The sequence below is a fragment of the Gracilinanus agilis genome, chromosome 1 (genome assembly GCF_016433145.1).
Source record: "Gracilinanus agilis isolate LMUSP501 chromosome 1, AgileGrace, whole genome shotgun sequence".
NCBI lineage: Eukaryota > Metazoa > Chordata > Mammalia > Didelphimorphia > Didelphidae > Gracilinanus > Gracilinanus agilis.
Genome location: NC_058130.1, coordinates 548,531,346 through 548,544,186, shown reverse-complemented (window position 1 = coordinate 548,544,186; position 12,841 = coordinate 548,531,346). Strand labels below are relative to the sequence as shown.

At 37.3% G+C, this 12,841-nt stretch overlaps 1 protein-coding gene across 1 annotated transcript in view; it reads left to right on the top strand.

Annotated features, from left to right (window-relative positions):
* The window catches only part of DLGAP1 (DLG associated protein 1), a 394,054-nt gene that overhangs the window by 255,753 nt on the left and 125,460 nt on the right, over positions 1 to 12,841 (top strand). The gene's annotated exons all lie outside the window — the stretch shown is intronic.

Here is a 12,841-nt window from a genome sequence, read left to right as displayed (position 1 = left end):
CTTAAGGCCCACAGTCAAAGGCTGGATATCTTCTTGTTGTAGAGTAAAAGGAATTCCTGCTCAAGTCCAGGTCAGACTGGATGACCTTTGAAGTCCCTGCCAGATCTAAGCTTCCGAGGCTCTGGGATTCTGATAAGAGCATTGTTCAAAGCATTAATGTGGCTATTTTTCTGTCAAAGTTCTAATCAGTGAGCACTGCTACTGGCACACAACTGTTCCCTGGAGAGGTCAGAAATATGACGTATTTAAATGTTTTAGATCCATTCCAACAGAGTTCACAGGAAATAACTTTTTTCCACCTAGTTTAACTGGTGATTATTTCTCTGGCCAATAACATGATGTAGTAACACTAACAGACCAACACCAGGGGGAGATGCAGCTCTACAAAAGGAACTGTAGAAACCCTGAGGGTTTCATTAGCCACACAGCAGGCTGGTTAGGCATCTCCTGCAAAGGAAAGAAATCCCTAATAAAAAGAGAATTCTGCTCAGGACATAGATAAAATTTAAAAAAAAAAATTTTTTTTTAAAAGCCTTTCATTGAAGGTTCTGTGATTTATCTTCAAAACTACATTTCTGCATCCGTGCCCCACTGGAGGATTTTGCAATATTTGTTTCCAGTCTACAAAACATACCAAATACTTTATTTTACTTTTTGGCCATTCCCTACCCTTCTTTCTCCACAGCAACCACCCCCAGCAGTGTTTATATATAAATTATTACTTTAACTACTGACCAAGCTAGCCAGAATTCTACTAGTGAGATTTTTTTCCCCTCAATCCTTGAGTTCCTTTCCCTCATATGGCCATAGAGTGCTTTCAGCTTTGATTTACTAGTTATGTAGCCTTCTTCCAGGGCAAGCCCCATCCACACTAGGGCTTTGTTGCCATTTCTGTTGCCACCAGGTGCTTGGCCCCCCCAACCCCCCAAGAATGAGAGATCAAAGGTATATTCACATCTGTTGCTTGCTTCCCACCCTCCACTTTTAATCTACTATTTGTTTCCTAAAACAAATAACACCTTTACAACCTAGGCAGTGTTGTACAAGTAGAAAGAAAGGAAGAACAAATTAATTTAAAAAGCAATTGGGAACAAAACACATCACAGTGGTAGAAAGTAGGAAGCTTTGGCATCCTGGGAGTATTTTTGTTTTTGAAGATCAAATATAATGCCAGAATGTATAAATAAGATACGTGCAATGTATAAATAATTTTTCTTTTATATGGGACATTAATCAAGCATGTGATGAAAAAGTCCACTATGGCATATTATTGTCAAGAGGAACTAGGAGAGCCATTCATCTTTAATGCTTCTGTGGGCCTATATTAGTGAAAGTACTCCTTGGACCTCTCTAGATTCACAACTAGAGAACAGCTTCTCACCTCATGTCAATTTTTGCAGTGTCTCTACCTAAGTCCTCCATGAAGAATCTCTCCTACATGTTGGAGACTTTCTCTAAATATTTTAGCAATAATATCTATCTCGATATCCCATCACTCCTTATTACATAATTGACCCACTTCCTTCTCTGATAGATCTTTGCTCTCTTGATGCCACTTCTTGCCTGGAAATCACTGTTGGTAATATGATCCAGTCTACTTACATCCAATCCGTCATGCATTTCTCTATTGCTTTTTGGAACTCCCACCATTTTGATTCTTCAGGGATTATTGTATCATGACCTGAGGCCACCTTGCTTTTCAAGGAGAATGATTGGTATTCAGATGTCCAGGAAGCATGGGGAGATCATTGTAAACACATATCATTTTCCAAATGAATCTAAGCTTGAACCTCTTATTTACTTCTGGGCCAAGCTCATTGTCTGTCTGCAATATTAGTCCAAGACATATGCACCGATAGTCTAACTCAGTGGATCCTCACACAATAGTATATCATTAACAAAGCCTTTTCATTTTTGGCTTTATGATCCCAGCATCTTATATAGTGCTTGGAATAGTATATACTTAGTAAATGATTATTTTTTGATTGATCAACATGTACTTTTCATCCACTTGTTTTTTCCTATATAAATGGATGGCCTGGTTTTTGGGTTGTTTATCAACTAACAGCAGAGACACCTCTAGATTCTCAGAAGCTGTTCCATTAGAGTAAAATAGATGGTGTGATGAATTCCTGGGCCAAGGAAATCAACGAAACAAAAGAAAAATGCAATATTTAAGTATTAGAAAACAGAACTTAAAAAGAATGAGAATAAAGAAAACTAAAGTATCTTTAAATTGAGTGAAAGTTATTGAGAAAAAGTATTGAGAATAATAAATGATGGTTCTCCATGCCTACAGAAAATTAAACAAGATGTAATGAATATAGCATAGATTAAGAAGAATTTCTGATAGTAGGGTCACTGAATAACAAAATAAATTGCAGTAGAATATCTTATCCAGGCATTTGGCTATCTTGGATGATTTCAACTTTCAAAAAAAATTTTTTTTAATTCAGCCACACACAGAAATTATTTCCCATAAGTCCCCCCAAGAAAAGTCCCCCCCCAACTCCACTACATAGGTATATTTTAGAAATATCATCTGTCTCTGAATTCTACCAGATAGTTCTATATAGCATCTTGCTTCCCTTTTCTGAATTATTCATTTAATAATAATGAAGATGATGATAATAGCATTTACATAGTGCTTTAAGCTTTATAAAGTGCTTTACAAATATTATCTCAGCTAATACTCACAACTATCCTAGGAGATAAATGTTATTGTTATATCCTTATTTTAGAGAAAAGGAAACAGGCAGACAAAATTTAAGTGATTTGCCCAGTCATAAACCTATTAAATATCTAAGGCTGCAGGTCTTCCTGATTCCAGTTCCAGTTCTCAAACCACTGTACCACCCCCTTAACAGAAGAGTATTTCACAAAGTACTCAATAGCTATGTACATTAAATAGGGCTGATGAATTAGTATTGAGCCAATATTGCCCTGTGCTGAGCTTCTAGGGTCCTTTGCTTCAAATAAAATTCCCAGTGTAACTAACATCAAGCTACAAGGGGCAGGTAGGTGGCTCAATAGATTGAGAGCCAGGCCTAAAGCTGGGAGGTCCTGGATTCAAATATGACCTCAGACACTTCCTAGCTGTGTGACCCTGGGCAAGTCACTTAACCCTCAATTGCCTAGCGCTTACTGCTCTTCTGTCTCAGGACCAATACACAGTATTCATTCTAAGAAAGAAGGTAAGGGTTTTTTAAAAAAATAAAATAATAAAATAAAGCCACAATTATAGAATTCTAAGCTAGTTGCTAATTGAGAGTGCCACAAATAAATTATCTCTTGAATTCTAAGATCTTCCTGAGGACCTCTCATTTTTCATCTTAGATACACAGAACTATAGGGTTCCACAACTAGAAACAAGCCATCTAGTACCAATTATTATCATAGGTAATACTGCCTTCTGGAGCAACCTGTACCACTTTTGGACAGTTTTTCTTCTTTGAAAGTTTCTTCCATATATAATCTAAATCTCCCTCACTACATTTTCTAGTCATTAATTTTAGAGTTCATCCCTCTTGAGTCAAGGCTAATCCAACTTCACCATGACAGATAATTAGCCTTTCCCAAGTCTCCCTACCCCTCTCTAAAGTCTTCTCTACTCCAAGCTAATCACATAAAGTGTCTTGGAAAGTTCTCAGTTGACCCTAGGTCATAGGGGTCTCTAGTCCTTTAATCATATTGGTCATCCTCCTCTGGACAGACAACATTTTATCAATGTCCCTGTTAAAATGTGGTCCCCAGATCTTACCAGAGAAAAATACAATAGAGTTATCTACTCCCTTATTCTAAACACAATGTTTCTCTTTATGAAACCAAAGACTGCATTAGCTTCTTTTTGACGGGCATGTCATATTATTGACTCATTGACTTTGCAGTTCCCTAAAACCTTCAGATTTGAACCATTTACTGTTCTCCTTTCCTCTATTCTGTATTTAAGCTGTAATTTTTTTATCTAAATAAATGTTCTATATTTTTATCTATTGTATTTCATCTCATTCTTTTTTAGCCGTTATCCTAGCCTCTCTTGAGTTGTTCTTCCCTAGAAATTTATATCCTACATCTACTTGTCCTGATATAGTAAAAATATTACTAGAATAGGTGTCAGGAGATCCCAATCCTAATTCTGTGTCTGCCACCCATTACTCTGTGACCTGTGGTGAGTCACAACTTTTCAAGGCCTCAGTTTCTTCATTTGTTATATAAGTGTGATGTCCTAGACTAGGTAATCTCTAGAATCCCCTTTGTCACTAAGACCAGAGCTAAGACCCTATTGGTTATTAAATTCAATCCAATTAAACAAAAACTTATAACCAATTTTTTTAAAATAAATAGTCACATGAGTAATGATGACTATTTCTATTACTGGAAAAGAATAATCACTAGCATCAAATATTTATTTGGACACTTACATTATATAAGGCATGGTTGGTCCTCGAGATAATAGGATGAACTAAATGACTTCTTCCCATATTAGGCTGACTCCTTTAGCTGAAAGCAATTTGAACTCATTTCACATAAATCATTTTTGTTAGCCTGTGGCTTTTACTAACCCTCCAGAGTAGCTATTTTTATATACAGGAAGGGGAATAAAAAGAGACCTAAGTACTGGAAGGCCCACTCCCCGCATCATACTCTCCCCCAAACCCTCTACCATGGAAAAATGTGCTAACAATATTTTAACTTGGATTAATAAGTTATTTTAAAATGCAAATATGTCTAGAAGAGTTTTCAAATTAAGCCAGTCATCACTGATTTGATTCAGTATAGACCTGGAGACAGGTAAACTTAAATTCAAATCCAGCTTCAGATACTTATTAGCTATGTGACCTTGGGCTAGTCACTTAACCTGTCTGCTCCATTTCCTCATCCATCCATCCATCATAAAATAAGGATAATAATATCACCTACCTCATAGGATTGTTATAAACATCAAATGAAAGAATATTGATACATTTCTTCGCATAGTGCCTGGCATATACTAGATACTTTAGAAATACTTGTTCCTTATTCTTCCCTCATTTATTAAGCTGCTAGACCTAGAAGAAACTGTATTAGACATAGATGATAAGGACATAAACACTTGACCTTACAAGATTTACAATCTACTAAAAGAAAGAAGAAGAAACATTTAACAAGATTTTCAATGAAATAAGAAAAATCTTCTATTGGGTTGTTCGTGTCATTTTTAATTATCTTAATGTCTTGATTTCCAAAGCTTCAAAAAGTCTTTAGTTAATTATTTTTTAATTTCCTGGATTTTTATCTTTTTAAGTCAACAAATCTCCAAATATTCAAATGGATACAGGATCTCACTTTGGGAGTTCCCTCCAACTATGCAGATCATAACCCCTCCATGGCTGCTCATCCTTTCTAATTTTTACCCATGCCTTCCCATAAATTAACTAGGATTGTTCCACCCAACAGCCTGAAAGCCTTCCTTGATCTCTCTTGATGTCGTGAGAGTACCAGTGGAATACTCTGGCTCCTTCCTTTTTCATTACTCATTTATACTATGTGACCAACCCATCTTCTCTTTAATGATATCTTGTACTCTTAATCTTCTTCAAAGTTTATTGGTTTTATGTACACCCAGTATCCATCAAAAATTCTGTACAATCTTTTTTAAATTCATATATATTTACTTTATGTATGCTTTGTAGGTAGCACGATACCAGTTGCTAAAGAGTTTTAAATACTAGTTGGCATATATAAGATAGTTTCTGGATTCAAGGATCTTAAAGCCTAGGAGGGAGCTAAGACAATAACAAAGATAGCTATTGTATGATATTACATGAGTGCGTCAGTGATCTCAAAGCAAAGTGCTATGAGAGATCTGACAGCAGAAGTCATTACCATCAAGGAGATTTGGGAAATCTTCATGGTGGCATTTGAATTCAACTTTAAGGATGGGTAAGAAGGATGTGGGCAACTAGCTGGCACTATGGATAGAGCCCTAGCCTTGGAATCAGGAAGACTCATGCTTATAAGTTCAAATTGGGCCTCAGACACTAGCTGTGTGGCCCTGGGCAAGTCACTTAATCCTATTTCCTTCAGTTATTCATCTGTAAAATGAGCTGGATTGAAAAATGGCAAACCACTCCAAGTATCTCTGCCAAGAAAACCCCCAATGGAGTTACAGAGAGTGGGGAATGACTGAATAACAAGAAGTAATGTGGTAGGACAAAGTGAGAATTTATTTTGTGTAACTATGCATATTTGAGACAATGGTTTAGCTTTTCTTTTTTCTTTCTTTCTTTTCAATTGGGAAGGATAGATAGGGAGAGGGGGCAAAGATTAGATTCCTCCAAAATAAGAAGAAAAGAGAAGGCAGGCCACAAGGAATTAAAGAGAAACAGGACTACTTTGAAAGTTACATGTTGAATTGAATATATACTTTAAAAAAGAAAAGCATGCTCTGCATAATAGATTTCCAGTTTCATATACCAGTCCATCCTTGGGTTCCGTAATTTGTATGAAAATGATAATTTTATTTAATATTTTGCAAGTTAGAATTCTTTGAAAGTTAAATTTTGCTTAAAGGATTTGGTACAGAAGAAAGAGTATTGGATTTAGAATCAAGTGACCAAGGTTCAAACTCCAATTCTGTCACTTACTATGAAAACTCTGGAAAATCTCTGGCTATCTCTGGGACTCCATTTCCTCACCTGTAAAATGAGGAGCTTAAACTAGATGACCTCTAAGGTACCTTTCTTTTTGTTTATTTGTTTGTTTGTTTGCTAAGGGTGTTTATTGAATACTTTTGATTCAGAGAAGCCAAATAGAGACCCTCTTTCCCTTCCCCTAGGGCCACATGTACAGCCTATCAGAAGGGGCCCGACTTTGGCCAGTCTCAGACAAAACAGTGATATAGCAGCTGATTCTCAAATGATTCTCACACTCAAAATATTGAGAAAAACATTTAAGTAGTGTAGTGCAGTGGATAGTGTGCTGGACCTGGAGTAAAGAAGACTGGAGTCCAAATCCAGCCTCAGATATTCATTAGCTGTGCAACTCTGAATTAAGTCATTTAATCTCAGTAGTCTCATCTGTTAAAAAGTAGATGATCATAGAACCCCGTTCTCAGGGTTGTTGCAAAGACGAAATGAGATAATGTTTGTAAAGTTATTTGCAAATCTTAAAGCTCTGTATAAATGCTCATTATTGTTGTTGTTATCTAAAAATCCAACATGAGCAAAAAAGAATGAAGAGTGTTCCAGACAGAGGGAAGGGCTGTGAGTGCACTATATTTCTAGAGAAGAGGGTTGGCCTGGCTGTCTGAAATATGGAGTGTAGACAGATGGGAAATAAGGCTAGAAAGATCTAGTATTGTCAGGTTGTGAAAGACCCTGAATTCAGAGCAAAGGAATAGAAGCTACGCTTGGTAGGAAACAGAGAGCCATTGAAGACTGGAACACAGGAACAACAAGATCAGATCAGAATTATAACAGAGGGGGTAGGGGTCCAGAAGACCTTTTAGTAGGCTATTCATTAGTCCACATGGGTAGTAATGAGGGCCTGTACTAAGGTAATGACAGTGAGAACAGAAGAGAGAGGTTCAAGAGATGTAATGGAAGACTTTTAAAAAACAAACCTAATTGATAGCCTATTGATTATAAGATATGAGTGAGAGCAATGAATCAAAGATTATTAATTAATATGAAGGTGTAGATGGGATAAACAGTGATGTTACAGTTAGAAATGGAAAAAACACTAAGAGGACTAGATTTAAGGAGAAAGATAATGAGCCTGCTGTTAGACACCATGAGGAAATAGGGCAGAAGAAAAGCCCCTACTGGTAACATGGTGGTAGTTGAGCTATGGGAATGAAGTCACCAAAGAGAAAAAATCAATCACTGTGCAAGCTTTTATTAATCACTTACTATTTGTTAAGAAGAGAGCCAAGTATTCTTAGGGAATTCCCACCTCAAAGGTTTAAGAAGAGAATAAGAAACCAACAAAAGAAACAGAAAAGGAAAATTTAGAAAGGTCTCTGAAACCAAGGAAGGAAAAGAATAATAAAAGGAAAACATGTTCAACAATGCCAAAGGTACTGAAAAGTCAAGGAGAATGAAAATTGGGGGTAAAAAAGCTATTAAGTTTGGTGGTTAGGTCCTTGAGGGAACAGGGTTGTTATGTTTTTTATTTTTAATTTATTTATTTGTTTGTTTGTTTGTTTGTTTTAATACACATTTATAATCCATTCCTTCCATTATCCCCATTGAACAAATAACAAATATCTAGATGATAGAGAGATAGATGAGTGAATAACTAAATAAACAAATAAAGCAGAAAATAAGATCCTAATCATAAAAACCTGCATGATCTAGTAAAACAACTAGAAATATCCCAAAATGTATGGTTCTTTCTGTATTTTAAATCCATTACCTCTTTGATGATAAAGGGGTGGTATAGTTCATCTTTAGCCTTCTGTACTTTGCACTGATCAGAATTTCAAAGCTGTTTTTCTCTATAATTAAATCATTTTATATATCATTCTAGTTCTACTTGCGGCTTTCTGTTTTATAAATATATTCCCATTTCCCTCTGAAACTCTTTCATGATTTCTTATTTCCATTACTTTCATGTACCAAAATTTGTTTTGTCATTCCACAATGGGAATTGATTAGAAACTTCTTTGGCTTCCAATTTTAAAGAGAACTGCTCTAAATATTTTTTGTGCCTAAAAGTCCTTTCCTTCTTCCTTTGCTTTCTTTGAAGCATAGGCCTAGTAATGGTATAGCTGATTCAAAGAGTAGGAACAAGTTCTTAATTTTTATGGAATACTTCCAAATGCCTTTTCAGAATGATTGGTCTGATTGAAGCTCCACCAACCATGTATTAGTGTTCCTGTTTTCCCTCAACCTTCAATATTTGTCATTTTTCTCTGTTGTTGTTCTCTGGCTGAAATTTACATTCCTCTATTTGATAGTGATTTAAAGCAGTTTTTCTTATGGTTGTCAAAAACTTAGATTTCTTCCTTTGAAGATTACTTGTTCCTATCCTTTGACTACTTATTTATTGGTGAATGGGAAAACCGCGTTTCCATAGAGTTTTGGGGACAGAAAGAATGATTGTAAGACATTAAAGAAAGAGTGGGTAATAAAGAAATAGAAGCATCATATATAGATTTTTTTAATTGAATTTAGTAGTGAATGGATAGGGGGAGAAAAATGGGACAATAACTGGAGAAGTAGAAGGATCAAAGAAAGATTTTTTTTTCTAGGATAAGTGAGACCTGAATATGTTTCTAGGCAGACCGGAAGAAGCCAGGGGAAAGGAAGCGATTCTAGATGATGCACAAGGGACAGAAGCTGACTGGTAGAAACAAGAGAGAATAGGATCAAAGGCATGAGTAAAAGGATTGACTTTATTTAGTAGCACAGATATTTCTTCTACATGTAGAGAAGAATAGAAGAGCAAATAATACTTAGAAGGTTTGAGTAATAGAAGGAAGGTGCTGAAAAAATTCCCATGGATGGGTTTAGTCTTCTCTGTGAAGTTAAAGGCTATAAATTCATGACAAGGAGAGTGAAAAGAAGGTTTGGAATTTTTGTTGTGGAGAATGAAATAAGTACTTAATCAGAATCAAGCAGAAAAATTATTGAGCGATAAGGCAAAAACTCAGCTTGGGTTGTTGGCTACAAATTTGTAGTGAGTGAAATCAGCTACATTTACTGAAATGTTATAAGAGTATTCATTAGCCTGAGGAGCAGAAACAAAGACTATAGTTGGTGGGAGTTCCCTAGATAGGAGAATTCACATTTCTGGAGGAGTGGAAAATCACCGGGACAAAGGCTTCATGTCCATGGCTAATAAATCATAAAAGTGCTAAACCAAAGGGTCAAGGCTGGGCACAAAGGGAAGTAAAGCTAGAATGAAGGAGATGTTATGGAACAATAGAGGTTTGTAAAGGAACTGAAGGTCATGACAAGGGCCAAGAATAGAGTTAGTATGAGTCAGAGTGGGAGTAGTAGAAGGAATCAAGGTTGTGGTCATGTTTTTATGTCAAGAGGTTTAATTCAGACTTTTAAAAAGGACTGGAGGGAGTTAATGAGTTCTGAACTTGTGCCAGAAACAATTATCCTTTTGAAGTCAATATTTTTATGTTAATAATAATAGCAAACATTTACCTTGTTAACTTAGAAAAACGCGGGACTATTAAATAGTCATAAAACCACTCTTTAATCAAGGGAAAGGGGGATGAGGGCTACTTGGCCTCTTATGCAGAGCTGCGCCTTGTGCAGAGTCTAAAGGAACACTGCTTCGCTCTGCTCCCTGATCCCCCTGGGAGTGACACCGCGCTAGATGACCACTCCTAGGGACAAAGGAAATTGGGGAACTTATATACCTTTTGGGAAGATCTAGGGGCTGGGAGAGATGATTGACATTATACTGACAGGATACAATCAAGCTAGAGAAAGGGATCATAGCTAGAGGTTAGGGTGTAGGGGAAAGGGGCTACTTACACAATGGATACTAAAGGATAGTTCCTGCCCAGGTGTGCCTTCCTGGGACAGGGTCTCTGATACAATGGGCAAGACTACCTAAGACAAAAGGGTATTTAGCATTTACCCTGGGGTCCATTATTCAGTCTGCAACTGCTAGCCTGAGATTCCCTTCAGGGTGGATTCCCACGGGAACAGGGAACAAGCCCAAGCTTTGGGGTCTCCAACCTACAAACTATTTCCAAACTTGGGGTTCATCATACCTCACTAAGCTACAAGTTTGGGAACTCTAAATTCCATGTCGACAACCTATATCTAAGGTTGGCATCAATTTTACATTCTTATCTGATCTGTACAACAGTCTTCTGAAGTAGATATTACGTGCATTTCTATCTCCGCTTTATAAATGAGGAAACCAAGGCTCAGAAAAATTAAGAGACTTGCCCACAGTCATAATGGTACCTGCATGCAGTGGTGTGGCTAAAATTATACAAGAAATATATTATATGAGAACATGGAAAATGATTCATCAAGCTTCCACACTGTTCAATTAGAGTGTTGCTGCCTAAAGAACCTGCTGCCTACTGTCTGTGGTGCTGCCTGCTTGCTTTCTGGGCTGTCTGAAGTTCTCGTTCCAACAAAGTCACTTCTGCATCTGTTTGAGCTGCAAACCTCGTTGATTTGTCTGCTGCTAATGTTGCCCAAAGGCACATTTGAGTGCCTATCTCTAGCCTGGGGGAGGGAGAGAGGGGCTATATTGTTTTCCTATAAAAATAATAGCAAATGACAACTCAATAATATTGGATTACTCACTTAGTCACAACTAAATATGAACTTACTTTATGAGAGAGGATTCTACATTCCCAAGATTTTCCTCTCAAAACCACACTAAAAATAAGAAAGTTCTTTAACTGATTTTTGTTAATGGAATGTTGTAGGTAACAAGAGTTGTAAATTCTTTTGAGAGCTATAATGGAAGACAAGTTGGCATCATCAGCTTTAAAAATCAAGGTGGATTCATGCCGATCCTGAATTTACCTGCTAGAATTTAGAAGCCCTTTTAATTTGCTGCATCTCTAGTCTGTAAAACAGTCAAAACCAGACTCTCAGTCCAAAAAGGGGATGGACTCTGGCCTTTTGGCTATCCCATGGATCTTTGAAGATTTTCCCAATAATAGCTATTCAAAGTCTTTTTTTCCCCCTTGAACATCTGGATCATGTCCAGTTTTCTCATGACCAGTGTTTTCCAAAGACACTCTGCCTTCACCTTCATACAGACTTGAAAGTAACTTGAAGGCTACAGAAATATAGAAGTCATCCCAGATTTTTAATTCAATGTGTTACATCAAAAGATAGTTCCAGGGGGCAGCTGGGTAGCTCAGTGGATTGAGAGTCAGGCCTAGAGACGGGAGGTCCTAGGTTCAAATCTGGCCTTAGCCACTTCCCAGCTGTGTGACCCTGGGCAAGTCACTTGACCCCCATTGCCTACCCTTACCATTCTTCTGCCTTAGAGCCAATACATAGTATTGACTCCAAGACAAGGTAAGGGTTTAAAAAAAAAAAAAAGGTTATTCCAGCCTTGAAGCCAATGAAGTATGTCTTAGAATCTGAGTGCCCTCACAATTCAGAGTACTTAACGAGAAGGACTCTGGATTTCAGAGTCCTGGATGTTCTGGCCCTCCATTGCTAATGGCGGTCTCTTCATCTCTAAAATAAGGGGATTAAGAGAGATGATGTCAAAGGTAGCTTGCATTCTAACTTTGTACTGTTATAGTAGATTATATGCCAGAACAATATTGAACACCTTCCCTGAGGATAGAACCAGAAGGGCCTTGGAAACATCAAACTGAAAAAAAGTAGTTATGACCCCCAAAGCTCAGAGAAACAATTTGTTAAATCACAATACAAAGTTTAAGCCTTTGGCAGATTTCAACAGAAACCTTCTTCCAAAATGGTTAAAAGAGGGGGCAGCTGAGTGGCTCAATGGATTGAGAGTCCTGGATTCAAATCTGACCTCAGACACTTCCCAGGTATGCGACCCTGGGCAAGTTACTTAACCCCCATTGCCTAGCCCTTACCACTCTTTTGCCTTGGAAACAATACACAGTATTGATTCTAAGATGGAAGGTAAGGGGGTTTAGGGGTTTTTTTAACGGTGAAAAGGCAATGTGAATCTTTGAAATCTTGCCTGGCCCAATTGACCACCTGAACCAAGCTATGGAGGTTCTACCCCTCTCTTGCTCCCTTGCCCTTCCTAAAATCATCTCTAAACACATTATAAAGCAGGAATCACAGCTGGGAGTTGCCTCCAGCTACGTGGGTTTTCCATATTGATAGTGTTGTAAATATGTTACTCATGCAGGGTTTGGGTCTTGGTTTCCTTT